General features: G+C 39.8%; 1 long non-coding RNA gene across 6 annotated transcripts in view; it reads right to left on the minus strand.

Moving 5' to 3' along the window:
- LOC132351676 (uncharacterized) overlaps positions 1-15076 on the minus strand; it is a 378428-nt gene that overhangs the window by 11499 nt on the left and 351853 nt on the right. The window contains exon 7 of one of the 6 annotated variants that reach the window (XR_009498453.1): positions 9809-9935. The exons of the other annotated variants lie outside the window; for them this stretch is intronic. This is a non-coding gene — a long non-coding RNA (uncharacterized LOC132351676). The remainder of the gene's footprint in view (positions 1-9808; positions 9936-15076) is intronic. 6 annotated transcript variants of the gene reach the window in all.

Genomic DNA, 15076 nt, shown 5'->3' on the forward strand with positions numbered 1-15076 from the left:
AGAACTGTAATTCTGAGCAGAAATATGCATTGCGTGAGTGAGCGTCTGCAAAGAAGGTTGAAGGTCTTATAATCCAACTGTAGGCAAAAAAAGTTTGCCTGCCCCTGCTTTAGGGTATATGTGGTATTTTATCTGCGGATGATTGACGCCTGTCATTTTCCTCCCCAGATCTCCAAGATGAAGTGGTGTAAAATGGCAAGAACAGCTGAAAGAAGGAGGACCTCATATTCTAAGGCAGACCAGGGATCATCTTTTACCAAATTCCTTCCACCTTTCTTTATGCTAGTGAGTGGTGTCAAGTTCTGCAAAACCAGAATAATGTGGTTGTCAAGTGGCAGGCGGTTGGGAAACTTATTGGTTTTCCACTGGTAGATAAATTTGTTGTATCCTAAACAAAGAAAAAACCAACAGTCTAAGAGGCCAATCACGAAGAGTCACAGTGTATCTGAGTGGTTAACCCTGTGATACCGAAATGACTCATCGGGGTCTGTGAATTTACTACTACTGATTTCATGGGTTTAGGTCCCCATTCTATAGTCATAGTACTCTGTTAATTCTACAAATACTGTTGAAAACTTCCATGCCAGAGTTAGCTGCGGAGGCTCTTGATTTGCCCTCACATTTTAAAAAAATTTTTTGGCCATGCCATGGGGCATGCGGGATCTTAGTTTCCTTACCAGAGAGGAACCTGTGACCCCTGCAATGGAAGCGCAGTCTTAACCACTGAACTGCCAGGGAAGTCCCACACTCACATTTTTTTTTTTAACAAAAAAATATTTTTATTTGGTTAACATAAAGAGAGGGAAAAATCTGAATGTCTTTTCTATCATGAATATATATATATATATATATATTTTAACTTTTTATTTTATATTGGAGTATAGTTGGTTAACAATGTTGTGTTAGTTTCAGGTGTACAGCAAAGTGATTCAGTTATACATATACATGTATCTATTCTTTTACAAGTTCTTTTCCCAATTAGGTTTTTTTTTTTTTTTTTTAAGTGCCTTTGGTCTGTCTCAGCAGCTGAAGATGCTGTGAAAGTTTCTGCTTTACTCCACAGTCCGTGGACTCAACCTCCGAGCTGTTGATTTGGGCAATAACAGTCAAAGGTGCTAAAGAACTGCCAAGAACAGAGTGCTTAACTTGGTCTGGTGTTTCTAAGTTTGAAATGGAAGATGGGAGACTTTCTGGGTATTTCAAGAAGAAAGGGACTTAATACAGGGAATTAAAAGTTTGAACAGTTGTGGGATGGGTTAGAGTCATGTCAGTAGGGAAATCTTCAAGGGCTGGAATCCAGGAAGCTGCTACCCCTGCAATCCAGGAAGTAGTGCTGAAGTGGTGAATTCTCAAGAAAATTAGTGCGAGGAAGCCTCTGGCAACATCCCACATGTACTGACACCTACTCTTTGACGGCTGCTGCAGCAAATAAGAACTTCTCCTTCTCCTCGGCCTTCAAAACACCATACCAGCACCTCTCCTTAGCAGAATCTAATCCTAACCCCTGTCGGCAAAATTCTAGGGAATGTGCTTCCAGGCTAGTTTCTCCCATGCAGAGGAGAATGTAGAAGCAATCAGGGAACAAGGTGGAGTTGATATTAAATAACCCAGCTATGGGGGAGATTCAGGAAGACTTCCTAGAGAATACAGTACCAGAGACTGGGTTTTGAAAGACCAAGGTTGGCCAAGCCCTGGCCTTGGTCAATGATTCATCAAAGGAGTTTCCCTTTCTAGGCTGCAAGAGCCTGAATTAGGGAAGTACCATCTTCCCAAGAAGTGCTCATCTTTTGCAACCAAAAGAATAGGTAGCTATAAATAGCCTGAGTTTCTCACCATTCTGTGTTCAAAATGGATTAACTGCAAGCAACTTTTCCTTCTAGAGAAAGAGATTTAGGAATGATAGTTACTGAATCCAACAGCAAGACCTTCCTCATTGGAAATGTAAGTGGGGAAGGATTTCTCTCAGAACATGTTTCATAGGCAGTTTGGAGTTGTGTCAAGAGAAAGAAACTGCCAACTACAGTGGCCGTCAGGGCAAGGCACAGAGTGAGATCCTAGCCTCTCCACCTTGACCTTGTCCTCCATCTCCTTGGTAGCCCCCTCCTAACCTTCCCAGAGACACATCAGAACTCTCCAGATCACCAGCCCACTGACTGCTCATCTTTCCCTCAAAGTTTAGGTTGACAGAAATATTGAAGTGCTGGGAAGGTAAAGGTATGCATCAATTAAACACCTACACTTTCTCTTGCTACATTAGATGCTTTATGTACCTAATGTGTTGAAATCCTCTAAGGGACCTTTGAGATAAACCTATTGCCCCCACTTTCCAGATGAGGAAGCAAAGATCAAGAAAGGTAAAAATAATATTTCTGAGGTCATACACCCACTGCTCTCCTCCAGAGAAAATAGTGAGACCCTCATTCTTCTACTATAAGTGAATCCTGAACTCCATGGAGTGTTCCTGGGTCACACGGAGGTTGAAACATCCTTACAGCTTTGCAAGACTATGGAGAAGCTTGAGCTCATCCCTTGTCACTTCCCCTCCTTCCCCCTTCATCCCAGGAAAATGTGGGACAGCCAGATCTCAACATTGTCAGTGACATTAGCCACAGTAGGGTTCCACTTCCACCCTAACCTCTCTCTGTATCATTTTTCCAAAGACATGAATAAAAGAGAGGGCTCCTTTGAGACTAGAGCCCATGTAGATATTCAAAATTTCAGGTCAAATTCGTCTCAGGGAATTTTATTTATTTTTTGTTAGCTCCTTTAGCTTCTACTGTTTCTTTATTAATCAAGTAAATACTTATCTGGGTTAGAAAAAATAGAAAATACATGTACACCTAAAGAAAACTAAAATCTATAAACACATTACAAGGATGAAATTCATAGGCCCTCTGTAAGACAATGAGCTCAGCACTTTATTTTTCTTTTCCACACACCGCCTCATGTACTTCCCAGTCTTTTTTAATAATTCTTTGAAGTTTGGGGATCCAGCTCATAGTTATGACACTATTATTTTATATATTATAAGCATTTTGTATCCTGAATGAATTTCAGGCTTTAATTCCTTTTTATAACCATAATGGTGACATAGAAGTTTATCTCTTCTTTAATTGTTATCACTGCTCCCTGTGAGTCCTTCTATATCGTGACCATCTAATTCTGAGCTCTTGTGTTTCATTACTCAGTTTGCAAATGTGTCTTGAAGAAGTTTTTCAAGGAGGGACTGCAGATAATATATTTTGTCTCCTTTGCATATCCAGGGATATCATCCTGTTCACTGCATACGTGAATGTTCACTGGAACATATATGGAACATTCCTGGATCACATCCTTTTCTTCTTGAGACTCTATAGATGCTACCAAATTATCTTCTGTCATTTAGTGTGCTGGAAAGAAGATGAAGGCTAGGTTAATTTTTATTAATATGAAACAACCCCATTGTTTCACCTCTGCATATTTACGGGATTTTGTATTTATCTCAGGGGGCTAATCTTCTCACCAGGCTACGTAGATTTGAGGCTCTTGTTTTTGGGTTTTCTTGAATCAGGGCTACTTATTCCTGCCTCCCATGAGCCTTCTGTGCCTTTAGCTCAGCAATGCTAACTGGTGTCACACAGCTCTGCATTTTCTGGCCAACATTTCTGAAATCTCACTTATTGTTACTCTCGTCCTTTCAACCCTTTGTCTCCTTTTCCCTAAATTCTGAGGGACTTTCTCAGATATGTCCTCCACACCCGTGGTAAACCTTCACACAGCAGGAAATAGCGATACTGTCCATTGAGCACATATATTTTTCTTGCTTTCTCCCATCATGATTCCTCCATCTAATTGCTTTGCCTTTTTCCACTCTAGATCTTTCCTCCAGACATTCTGCTTCCATTTCAGAGAGACCTTCATGCAGTTTGTGGGAGTACCATACAGTTTTCTGAAATGACCACCTGGATTCTGTGATAAATTGTTCTCGGTATTTCTCTGCCTTATTCCTCCCGCCCACCTTTTTTTGGGGGCAAGATTTTGCATTGCCCCCTTCTTTGTATTGATAATGATATTGTTTGTTTTACTCATCCTTGGACAGGACAAGGTTGGTTTGTCAGTGTTTGTTAAAGCCAGGAAGAGTGATTTGCTCCATGCATGCCCTAAGGGTCAAATTCTCTTCTCCAATTCACAAATTATGCTCACAGATTTCAGTCCACTCCTTGCTTAACAGCTGGCTCTCCCCTGGGATGCCATGCATTGAATACGCTTCCTTCTTGCTCAGATCTCAGCCCAGCCTCTGGTTCTCAGAGACAATGCAGGATGGAACCAGCCCAACCCCTGCCAGGCAGAAGCCGCCCGAGACTTCATGCCTTGGCAACTACTTCACGGCTTTGGCAGGGTCACTTGACTCCCCACGCTACTTCAATCTCTCCCTATTTTCTGTTCAGGTTTTCCTGTGATTCCCAGCATCTGGCTGGACTGGGGGAAATGGGAGAAGAGGGGGACATAATACTATTTTCGAGGACAACTCCTGAGGAGGGGAATTTTTTCATGAAGGAAAGCAAGAGCGTGCCATATGCTGGAGTCGAGGTAGCTGATCTTCAATCCAGATCCATCTACCCCATAATTACTGTGAACCATTCTAGCTTCTGTCATCAGGCTGTACATTCTGTCTTAGCGTTCCATCGCATCTACGATTTTAACAAGAAGAGCTAAAAGGCTTAGCTTGCGGACCCACCAGACAGCTCCCATTTTGAACCGGAAGTCAGCAGGTAGTTTACTTCAAACTTTTTCAATTTCCAAGCAGCTATTAATTCAAAGGGTCAAAAATATGTATAACCCCGAAACTGAAGTCCATGGTGGCCTGTCCTTGTCTCCTCTACACAGTCTGGGTGAAAACTTGGCAGAGCAAGAGAAAAAAGGTGACAAAGTTTTAGTTCATCTTGGATTAGTTTATTTTATTTTGTAAATTTTCTTCACAGAATCTTTCAAACTGCAAGTTTAGTTTTCACTCAACATCTCAGCCTCTGCAGGCTGTCCCAGTGGAGGGCTCTCCACTACTCTGCTGTGTGCCCCAGGCCGGGTCTGTGAAGTCCCGTTTCTCATAGCCAGTCGTGCAATCTACAGAAGCTCTTTCTCACTTAGAGGCCCGCATGCTTCTTCCTGGGCAAGGTGGCTAAACTGGAGCCCCAGAGACAGGGTCTGTTCTTAGAGAAGGGGGAAGGAGTTCCCGGTTACCTGCTGTATAAAAAAGCATCTTTAGGAAAGACCTCATTGAAATCCTGACATCCAAGCCAAGCTTTGAGGAATCTAAGGCGAAGCCATGAGGCTATCTGGGAAAGAGGGTTCTAGGCAGGGAGAACTGCTGCTGGGAGCTTCTTAAGGAAGAAGTGGGCCTGGCACACTTGAAGCTCAGCAAGGAAGCCAGTGTGGCTTAAGCCAAGGGAGCCAAGGGTTGGGATGGTGGTACCAGGGGCCATCACGCTGATGGCCCAGTAAAAACTGGAGGACTATGGCTTTGAGTGAGTGAGATGGGAGCCTTGGGAGGACTTTGAACAGGGGCGTAACACAATATGACAAATAACACTAAACAAGAGTTATCACACTTGCAGTGAAAATACAATACTGGTGAGGCACAGAGGACTCAACAGAAACAGAAAGAGCCACTGGGGACCAGCTTTTTCTGTGGCTTCATGCTGAGATGGTGGGATGAACAGGAGACACATCTAAATGGCCGGTGGTAGGCCCCAGAACAGGATACTTTGTGGGACCCTAGAAGAAAACCCATGTCGGGTCAACCAGAAGCTTCAGCCAAGCTCTCACCCCATGCCCTGTATCCTCAGATTCCAGAAGAGTGTTCAGAAAGAAACGTTCAGCCTGATCAATTTAACTAAAAGTAACAAGACAAGACCACCTGATCAAAGACGAAGCCAAAAAAAGGAACAATAGTGTCTTTCCACATTGGATAAGAGCAAAGAGAAGGTCTGGGCAGAGCTCTCCATGCTAAGCGTGAGAAAAAAAAGGGAGGAAAATGGCATTTCAACTATGCAAGCATTCTAGAACACAAAAGGGAAAGGAAAGACAATCTGCAAAAGAACAATAAAAAACTCAGTATGGAGTCATTTATACAAGACTCAAAAACAAGATGATGAAGCAATATGCTGGGATGAAAAGGCAGATTACCAGGTTAAGGAAACAATTGCAGGTCAAAGCAGCATCCTTACGGATCAAACAAATAAATGTAAACCAGTGGAGAACAGACTAGGCACAACTAAAAATTCAAACAATGACAAAAAGAAAAGGCTTTAGCACCTCACAGTGAATGCAAAGGAAAAGGATAAATGAACAAATCAGTTACAGATGATGATGAATAAAGACTTCAAAGTTGGCCCACATAAAGAATCATTTATATTTCTTAAGGAGAGCAACCAACAAATGGGAGAGTGTTTCAGAGATGTCATTTCATATATATTTGTGATACTAGAAAAATACTAAATCTGCAAATCATAAGAAATTAATATGTTAGAAAAAAAACAGTACAATTTACAAGGAGGCACTGAACTTATCCTGATCAACATTATCTATAGAGGAAGACTTTATCCATACAGATAAAAAGGGAGTGAGGTGGGATCCAGCTGGTCTCAGACTTCACCACAACAACATTCTTCGAGAAGAAATCAGATTTATGTCCCAAAGCCCTGACTAAAGGAAAATGTAACTCAAGAATATTAAAACTGAAGACATTCTGAAACATGAAAGAACTCAGAAACTATATGAGCCCTCTTGCAAAATATACTGGAAGACTAATCCAATCGCAAGAAGAATTTATTAAAACACACACATACACACACCTCTAGAATGAAGAAGTTATAGTTCAAAGAACTAGCTATGGGGATCACATTCATTTAAACAAGGTTAAACAACAGCACAACAGCAAAATTTTTGATTGCTGAACACAATGTGCTATCACTCATTTTAAGTTTAAAATTGTAAAAGTAACAAAACTCAGGACTAAAGAAAGGAGGTGGGAGAAAGTATCAGAGGATGAATCACTTATCTTTTTTTATTTTATTGAAGTATAATTGATGTACAATATTATAGAAGTTACAAGTGTATAATGGAGTGATTCATAATTTTTAAATGTTATACTTCATTTATAGTTACTAGAAAATATTAGCTATATTCCCTGTGTTGTACAACATATCCTTGAAGCTTATTTTATACATAATAGTTTGTACCTTTTAATTCCTTACCCCTCTATTGCCCCACCCCTTTCCCTCTCCCCACTGATAACCACTAGTTTGTTCTCAATATCTGCGAGTCTGCTTCTTTTTTGTTATATTCACTAGTTTGTTGTATTTTTAGATTCCACATATAAGTGATATCATACAGTATTTGTCTTTCTCTGTCTGACTTTTCACTTAGCATAATGCCCTCCAAGTCCATCCATGTTGCTGCAAATGGCAAAATTTCATTCTTTTTTATTGCTGAGTAGTATTCCATTGTGTGTGTGTGTGTGTGTGTGTGTGTGTGTGTGTGTGTGTGTGTGTATGTGTGTGAATGTATATCTCACATCTTCTTTATCCATTCATCTGTTATGGACACTTGGGTTGCTTCCATTTCTTGGCAATTGTAAATAGTGTTGTTATGAACATTGGGGTGCATGCATCTTTTTGAATTAGCATTTTTGGGTTTTTTCAAATATATACTCAGGAGTGGAATTGCTGGGTCATATGCTAGTTTTATTTTTAATGGGAGAAAATATTTGCAAATAATATGACTGATAAGGGGTTACTGTCCAAAATACATAAACAGCTCGTACAACTCAACGTCAAAAAAACAAACAACCCGATTAAAAAATGGGCAGAAGACTTGAATAGACATTTTTCCAAAGAGGGAATGCAGACGGCCAATAGGCACATGAAAAAATGCTCAACATCAATAATCATCAGGCAAATGCAAATCGAAACCACAATAAAATGTCACCTCACGCCTGTCAAATGGCTATCATCAAAATGAACACAAATAGCAAATGTTGGTGAGAATGTGGAGAAAAGGAAACCCTCGTACACTGTTAGTGGGAGTGTAAATTAGTGCAGCCACTGTGGAAAACAGTGTGGAGGTTTCTCAAAAAACATTTTATCTTTTATAGTAGGAGGTTATTTTTAATTAGTATTGCCTGAAAAAATTGGAAGATGTATATTCAAAGAGAAAAATGAAACATTTGATTTCATCAAGTTTTTACTTAATCCTTCTTAGAGAGATATTTGAGGAAATACTATCGCTGGCAATGGAGAAAAAAAGAAACATGATCTAAATTTCATCAATTTCTTCAGTTTCACTTCAGTTTATTTTTCTTTAGTTACAATCAAGTGTAATTACGTAACGTTTTTATTTTAAAAAGCATTATGATCTCTAATTAGTTAGCTAGCTTTTTATCTACCTAACTAGCCTTCCATTCTTCCAACCCATCCGTATATGCACAGGGATGTTTGGAATGATGTCCACCAGAGTTAATGTTGGTTATTTCTTGCTGGTGGAATTTTGAAGTGATTTGCTGATTTCTTCTTCATACTTAAAAAAAATATTCTTTAAAATTATTTTATTATGAGCATTTATCATTTAATAAGAAATAAAGTTGTGATGTTTTAAAATACATATGTTGGGAATTCCCTGGCAGTCCAGTGGTTAGGACTCTGTGTTTCCACTTCAGGGGCACGGGTTCGATCCCTGGTCAGGGAACTAAGATCCTGCATGCTGCACGGTGCAGCCAAAAAATATTATAATAATAAAATAAATATGTTTACTTAAGTCTTATATAGTAATAAATCAATATTTCATGGTATTCTGAAATCAGAATTATTACTCAAGAGTAATTGATGTATTGAGGGTTTGCTATATGCTAAGCACACTGTAAACAGGCCTCATATAGACAATGCTATTTTTTTTAAACCTCATAACTTCAAGAGCATGTTCCCATTTTAAAGATGAGGAAACTAAATCTCATATATGTTAAGTGATGACATCACTCACTTCCAATCAGCTGAGAAGGAGCTCAAATCCATGTTCTTAATTTCAAGTCCATTCATTCCTTTATCAATTTTGTACAGAGGCCCCACTCTGTCCCACATATTATATATGCTCCACTATGGCACAATTCCTAGACTTCTTCCTGAGGACAAAGTTAAGCATTTCCTCTTTAGACAGTTAAAGAAAAGTGTATAAGAAAGATTTTACAAAAGAAAGATTCAGAGACCCTGATTCATAAACCATCCTGAAATGGTACCCTCTATTTAGCTTGCCTTTTATCTTCTCTTTGGAGATGATATCGTGACTGATTTTACATATACCTTGCAGATTTATTTTATTTAAAATATAAAATATACTGAAATTGGGACCAGGGTGTTTGTGTATGATTCTTTCAGGTGCACTTGGATGCCTTGCGTACTTTCTGTATGTGGCTATATTTCACAATTAAAAAAAAAAAAGAATTTTACAGACTGTTAGCAAGGTTTATCAGCTTGTTTCACTCAATAAATTAAATTTTGATCTGTGATAAATAGTAAAACATAGATGATCAACCATATTTAGATAAATGTCTATAGGATTGTGTATTATTTACCTATTGCAATGTATGCAAAATACCCCCCAAATTACTACTTTAAGCCAGCAAACATTTGTTTATCCCACAGCCGCTGGGTCAGGACACCAAGGACAGCTTAGCTGGCTGCCTCTGGCTCACTCTTTCTCACACACAAAGCCAGAATCAGTGTGTTGATGGGGCAGCCATCATCAAGCTCAACAGGAGAGGAGTTGCTTCCAAACTCACCCATCTGGCTATTGGCAGGTCTCAGGTCTTTGCTGGCTATGGATCAGAGCCATCAGTTACTTAACCACATGGATTTCTCGATAGGTCTGCTCACAATACACAGTTTGCTTCTCCCCAGATGAGCCATCTCAGAGAGAAAAAGAAAAGGAGACTCAAGATGAAAGCTGCCGTCTTTTTATAACCTCATCTCAGAAGTTATGTTCAATTGCTTCTGCTTTATTCTATTCATTAGAAGTGAGTTACTAAATCTAGCCCTCACTCAACGGCAGGGGAGTACACAAGGGAGTGAATAGCTGGAGGTGGGGGTCAAGCTAGAGGCTGCTTACCATAGGCAGAGACAAAAAAGCCAGGTACCAAAAGGGTAGCAGTAGCTGCCTCTAGTAGTGGATCGGAACTATGGGTGTTGTTAATATTATTTTTATTGTTTGTCTTCTTTTCTAAATTATCAATGGTGCAGAGGTAGAAATGGTTGAAAGCATGGGCTCTGTATTTAAATTCTGCTTCTGCCATTCACCACCTGGATAAGACAGAGCCTTACTAAGACTCAGTTTCCCCCGTGCCTACTTCTCATGTTCTTGTGCAGATCAACGTAATCTGTCTGAAAAGCACTCACAAGTAGCACATTTTAAGAGCTCATTAAACGTGGGCATTTATCACTGATGAGTGTATATAATTTTTGAAATATGAAGAAGAAGGTGGGTAGAAGTGATAATAATACAAAAAATTATTATCCCATTTATGCTTACACTTATTTTCATTAGCAGGGGAGGGATACGAACACATAAAACACAGGAAAAGTGAGAGCAAATAATATAAGCAAATGCTAAATTATGTAGATCGAACCACAAGCGAAGTCATTAAAAATAAAGGGAAAATGGAAGATGGAGCAATTGTGAAGAGGAATGCATTTCAGAAGAGGCAGGGCAGGCTGTGGAGAGGCTGATGGGCAGGATTAGAGGATCTGAAATTCTGGTCAGTTCCTCATTTACTGAGTGCCTCCTCCATGCCAGCCACTGAAGATGCAGCGCTGAATAAGGCAGAATGTCTTCAGAAAACTCACAGTCTAGAAGGCAATGACATCAATCAGAAATCTTTTCAAAGTATTTGGTGACTTCAGAAATAGAAATAAACATTTAATCAATAGCTATTTATTGAGCAACTACTATGTGCAGGCATTATAGGAGATACCAAAACCCACTGCCCCCAAAGAGCTCATTGCATAGTTCAGGAGATGGACAATTAAACAGGCAATCTCAAGGCAATGTAACAAATGCTGAAATGAGTATAGCATCCTTTTTTAAAGAGATTACATGAGATGGAAGAGCAGAGGGGTGGTTTAGGGAGTCAAGGAAGATCACATATAAGCTGAGACTATGTTAGCCAAGCCAAGGGTTTAAAGAGAGAGTTCTAATTGAAGGAACATCCTAAGCGCAGGGTTCTGAGACAGCGCAGAGAAAGATGACATAACTGGGAGACAACAGGCTGGCGGGCTTAGGCAGGTTAATCAAGGCCAGATTATGGAGTATTCAAAACTGCAGACAACAGAAAATAGAGTGCACGCTTAAAATTTGCAGAGAGCAATGACATCCTGGAGGCTCTATTTAAGGAGGAACTTGTGTTTCCCTCAGAGGAAGTGTGGATAAGTGGTGAGCTCAGCGTCTGGAGAGGAGGTGACCTTGACCTCAGAGGTTCATTTCACCTGGAGTCTTCCTCTCAGGATGACTCCCTTAAATTCCGATGACATCTGATCTGGAAGTCCATTGTAACTCCTTCTAAGCTCTGCAGAACCACATGATGCTTGAAGAAACAACTAGTCTCACGTGTCACAGACAGTGCCACAAAGAATGACAGAGAAGAGAGAGCTTTCAAAACAAATAAAAACACACCAGGACTCAATTGGGGTCTTCGTGGAAGGCATATTCAATGGGGGACGTGCCTGCAAAAGCAGAAGCGAGCCAGAAACAGGATGGGAGAAGTTCTTAGTCCCCACCATAGTGGGACAACCATCTGATTTTACTCTTCTGGAGGAGGGTGACTTTGGGCTAATCCCCTCATCTTTTTGACCCAAGTTTGATATCTGTAAAAGATAATCACCTCTATTTCAAAGGACTGCTGGAGGGATAAAATGAGATTATCTCTATGAAAGAACGAAGAACAATCCAACGGTAAGGTAATTTTACTATTATTTTTAGATAGGGAAGAAAGTATAATTCTTAATGCTAGGACTCTGGAGTTTAAGCTTGGGTTCAAATCCCAGTCTTGCAATTACTAACTGTATGATCTTAGGCAAGTTCCTTAACTTCTCTGGGTCTCCAGTTGTTTGCTCATAAAATGGAGAAAATAATAGTAGCCACTTCCTAGGCGTTTTAAGAGGCATAAATGATTAATTCATGTAAAATGCCAAAACAATGTAGATGTATAATGAACTCTCAATAAATATCAGCTAGTAATAGCAGTAGTAGTTGTTGTTATTGTTGCTGTAATAGTAGCGCCAGTTGTAACAGTGTTAGTAGCAGTAGTATTTTTGGATTCTATGACCCTGATTTTTATGATACAGATGGGAATAGAAAAATAAGATATTAATGCAAATGAGATTTAATCAGCACCTCAACGTAAGTTCATGTATTTTGTGTTTTTCAAACCTAATAGCAAGGCTGCAGCATTATTTCCAGATTAAATTTGAGGAAATAGACTTGAAGAAGTTACATGAATTTCTTATGATCACACACCCAGAAAAGGCTATGCAAGGAGTTGGCCTCAATTTTCCTGATGCTAAATTCAGTGTTCTTTCTGATAAGCTGATCTGTTTCTCTGTGCTAGGTATGGCATGCTTTAAAAACAATAATTCTGAGGCATCTCAGCAGGAATTTCCTTTAGGTTGAGCTAAAACCAAACTCTATGGTATTAGCAAGTCTTGCTGTTCTTTTTAAAAAGCTTTTGTCTTTTCTGGTATTGTCTTCCAGCTTTCTCCTCTAAGAAGAAATTTTCAATTAACCATTAGCTTATGTCACAAACATTTGTTCTTAAATGCACATTCATTCTTGTAAGTGATTAAGGATGATGGGTATAGAAATATATAAGTACATAAATGACAAGCCAACCATGTATATATGGTAATTTAATTTTGAGATGACTGCCATGTTTATGCACTTCTATCAGGTCGCCTGCTTTTGATGAATGTGCAATTTCTTTCCCACAATTTTATCACTGCCAGTATTTAAGTAAATATTCTAAGTGCAGGACTAGAGAAAACCGTCTATGCCATCCAGATAACTTGCAGCTGGGAAAAATAAGCAATGGGGTTCTGTTTAGATTCTAAGTCTGGTAAGTTGTTTTTCCCCACTTTACTAATGTTGTGTGTTTAGCGGGTGTCCAGTGATTTGGAACGTGCCACTACTCTATGACCACCCTGAACGCACCTGATCTCATCTGGAATGTGCCACTGAGTGAAACAGCATTGATCTCAGATGGGAGTATAAGATTTAGGATGAAGTTCAATCATTTGTCTGAAAATTCCCGAGAATATTTCAGACATTATCACAGATTACGGAATTTTAGAGTTACTTAAGTAGACAGAGAGGGTACAAAATCTAGCTAAGTGAGATTAACCATGGATAAAAGAAGAGGAAGCACACTCCAGAGAGCAGGAACTGGATGAAAAAAATAGGATGGTTCTGTACAGGAACCCATAGGAAGTTTGGTGTTGCTGAAGACAAAATGGCAGAGATGAGGCAGCGGTGGTGGGCAAATGTCAGGCGGTAGAGGGTCCTGAATGCTACACAAAGGGAGGTGGACTTTACCCTGAGGCCACGGAAGGTTTTAGGGAAGAAGTGGCGCAGCCCATGTGCATTTCAGGTCAATCACACCAGTGGAAATATGAAGAGGATTTGGCAGGATGGCGTCATGTCAACAGCAGGCTGGAACTCCCAGCATTCCTTGCTCTTCACTCACAGTTGAATGTGTTCTGAAGCTTTCTGAGCACCACTCTCCTCCCTCCACAGCAAGGAGGCTTGGAGAGTGATTCCGGGAAGTCAAGAACATTCGGGGTTGTCAAAGTCAAAACTGAAAAACCATTCCTGACCAAGAGCAAAGTTGAAATGTCATTAGGCTTCCTAGAGGCCAATGCTGAGGGATGGGAGCCCTTCAGATATAGTGTGAAACCAGAATTGAGGCTCTGGGTGGCCATTCACTCTCCTAGTGCTTTGTTGCATCCTTCAGGGTGTTGGCTGGAGCTGAGCTACTGCACAACCGTGGGTTTTGCAAACCTGAGCTCCTAAGTTTCTTTTCTCAAGCTGCCTCTTCTCTGTACCTCATGCTGCAACTTCACCCTTCTATGAACCTCTGACATCTCAGGGTTTGAAGTAAAACTGAAAGTTCCAAAAGGACCACAAGAGACCTTTCCTCCCCAAACTTCTCCTGCCCAAGTATACCCTTTCCTTTTTACTGCATGTCTATTTCACAGATGTTGGGTTTACTCTGGGTCTGAACTTGGTAATGAAAGGATGCGATGCTTGGAGTCCAGGCACTTGGTTTTGATTCTGGTTCTGCAGCTTTCTGACCACCTGAACTGCCAATCCATTTAACACATTGAGTCCCAACTTTTCCATCTGCAAAATAGGAAATTAACTAGATGATGCCTGAGGGAGCTTTGAGCTCTAATATTCTGTGATTGTAAGAACATCCTGTTACCCAGCATTGTCCTGGATGCTGAGGAAAAATAAAATGAAACAAGCCCCAAGCCCACGATCACCTTCATAATATAGCCATGACACAGATAATAGGAAGATATGCAAATGATGTTGTAGGCAAATGCTTATGACACGGAAAATTCTTCAGCTCTATTGTCAAGTGAGAAAAAAGGCTACAAGGAAGTACAGTGTGATCTCATTTTTGTAAAAGAAGTAAATACATAGAAAAAAATACCCAAAAGGTGATCTCACAGTCATCTCTGGTCATGAAATTTTCTGTGTTTTTGCTCTTGTTTATTTTTATTTTGTGATTTTTTTTACAAAGAAGGTACATTATTTTTGCAATAATAAAATAAATCTTATAAAATAATAGGAGTATTCTCTGGAGAATCATGGATCCATTGACCATTCTTATGAGGAATTAATGAAGACTTTCCAGATGGCATGACATTTATTCTAGAATGTGATGGTAAAATAAGAGTAATTCATTTCTCAGCAACCCCTCCATCCATCCATTGTCCCTTTCTTTTCTCCTTAATACATGATATGATTTCTCATGAATAAGCATTGACCTCCCCCT

The sequence above is a fragment of the Balaenoptera ricei genome, chromosome 17 (assembly GCF_028023285.1).
Source record: "Balaenoptera ricei isolate mBalRic1 chromosome 17, mBalRic1.hap2, whole genome shotgun sequence".
In the NCBI taxonomy this organism is placed as follows: domain Eukaryota; kingdom Metazoa; phylum Chordata; class Mammalia; order Artiodactyla; family Balaenopteridae; genus Balaenoptera; species Balaenoptera ricei.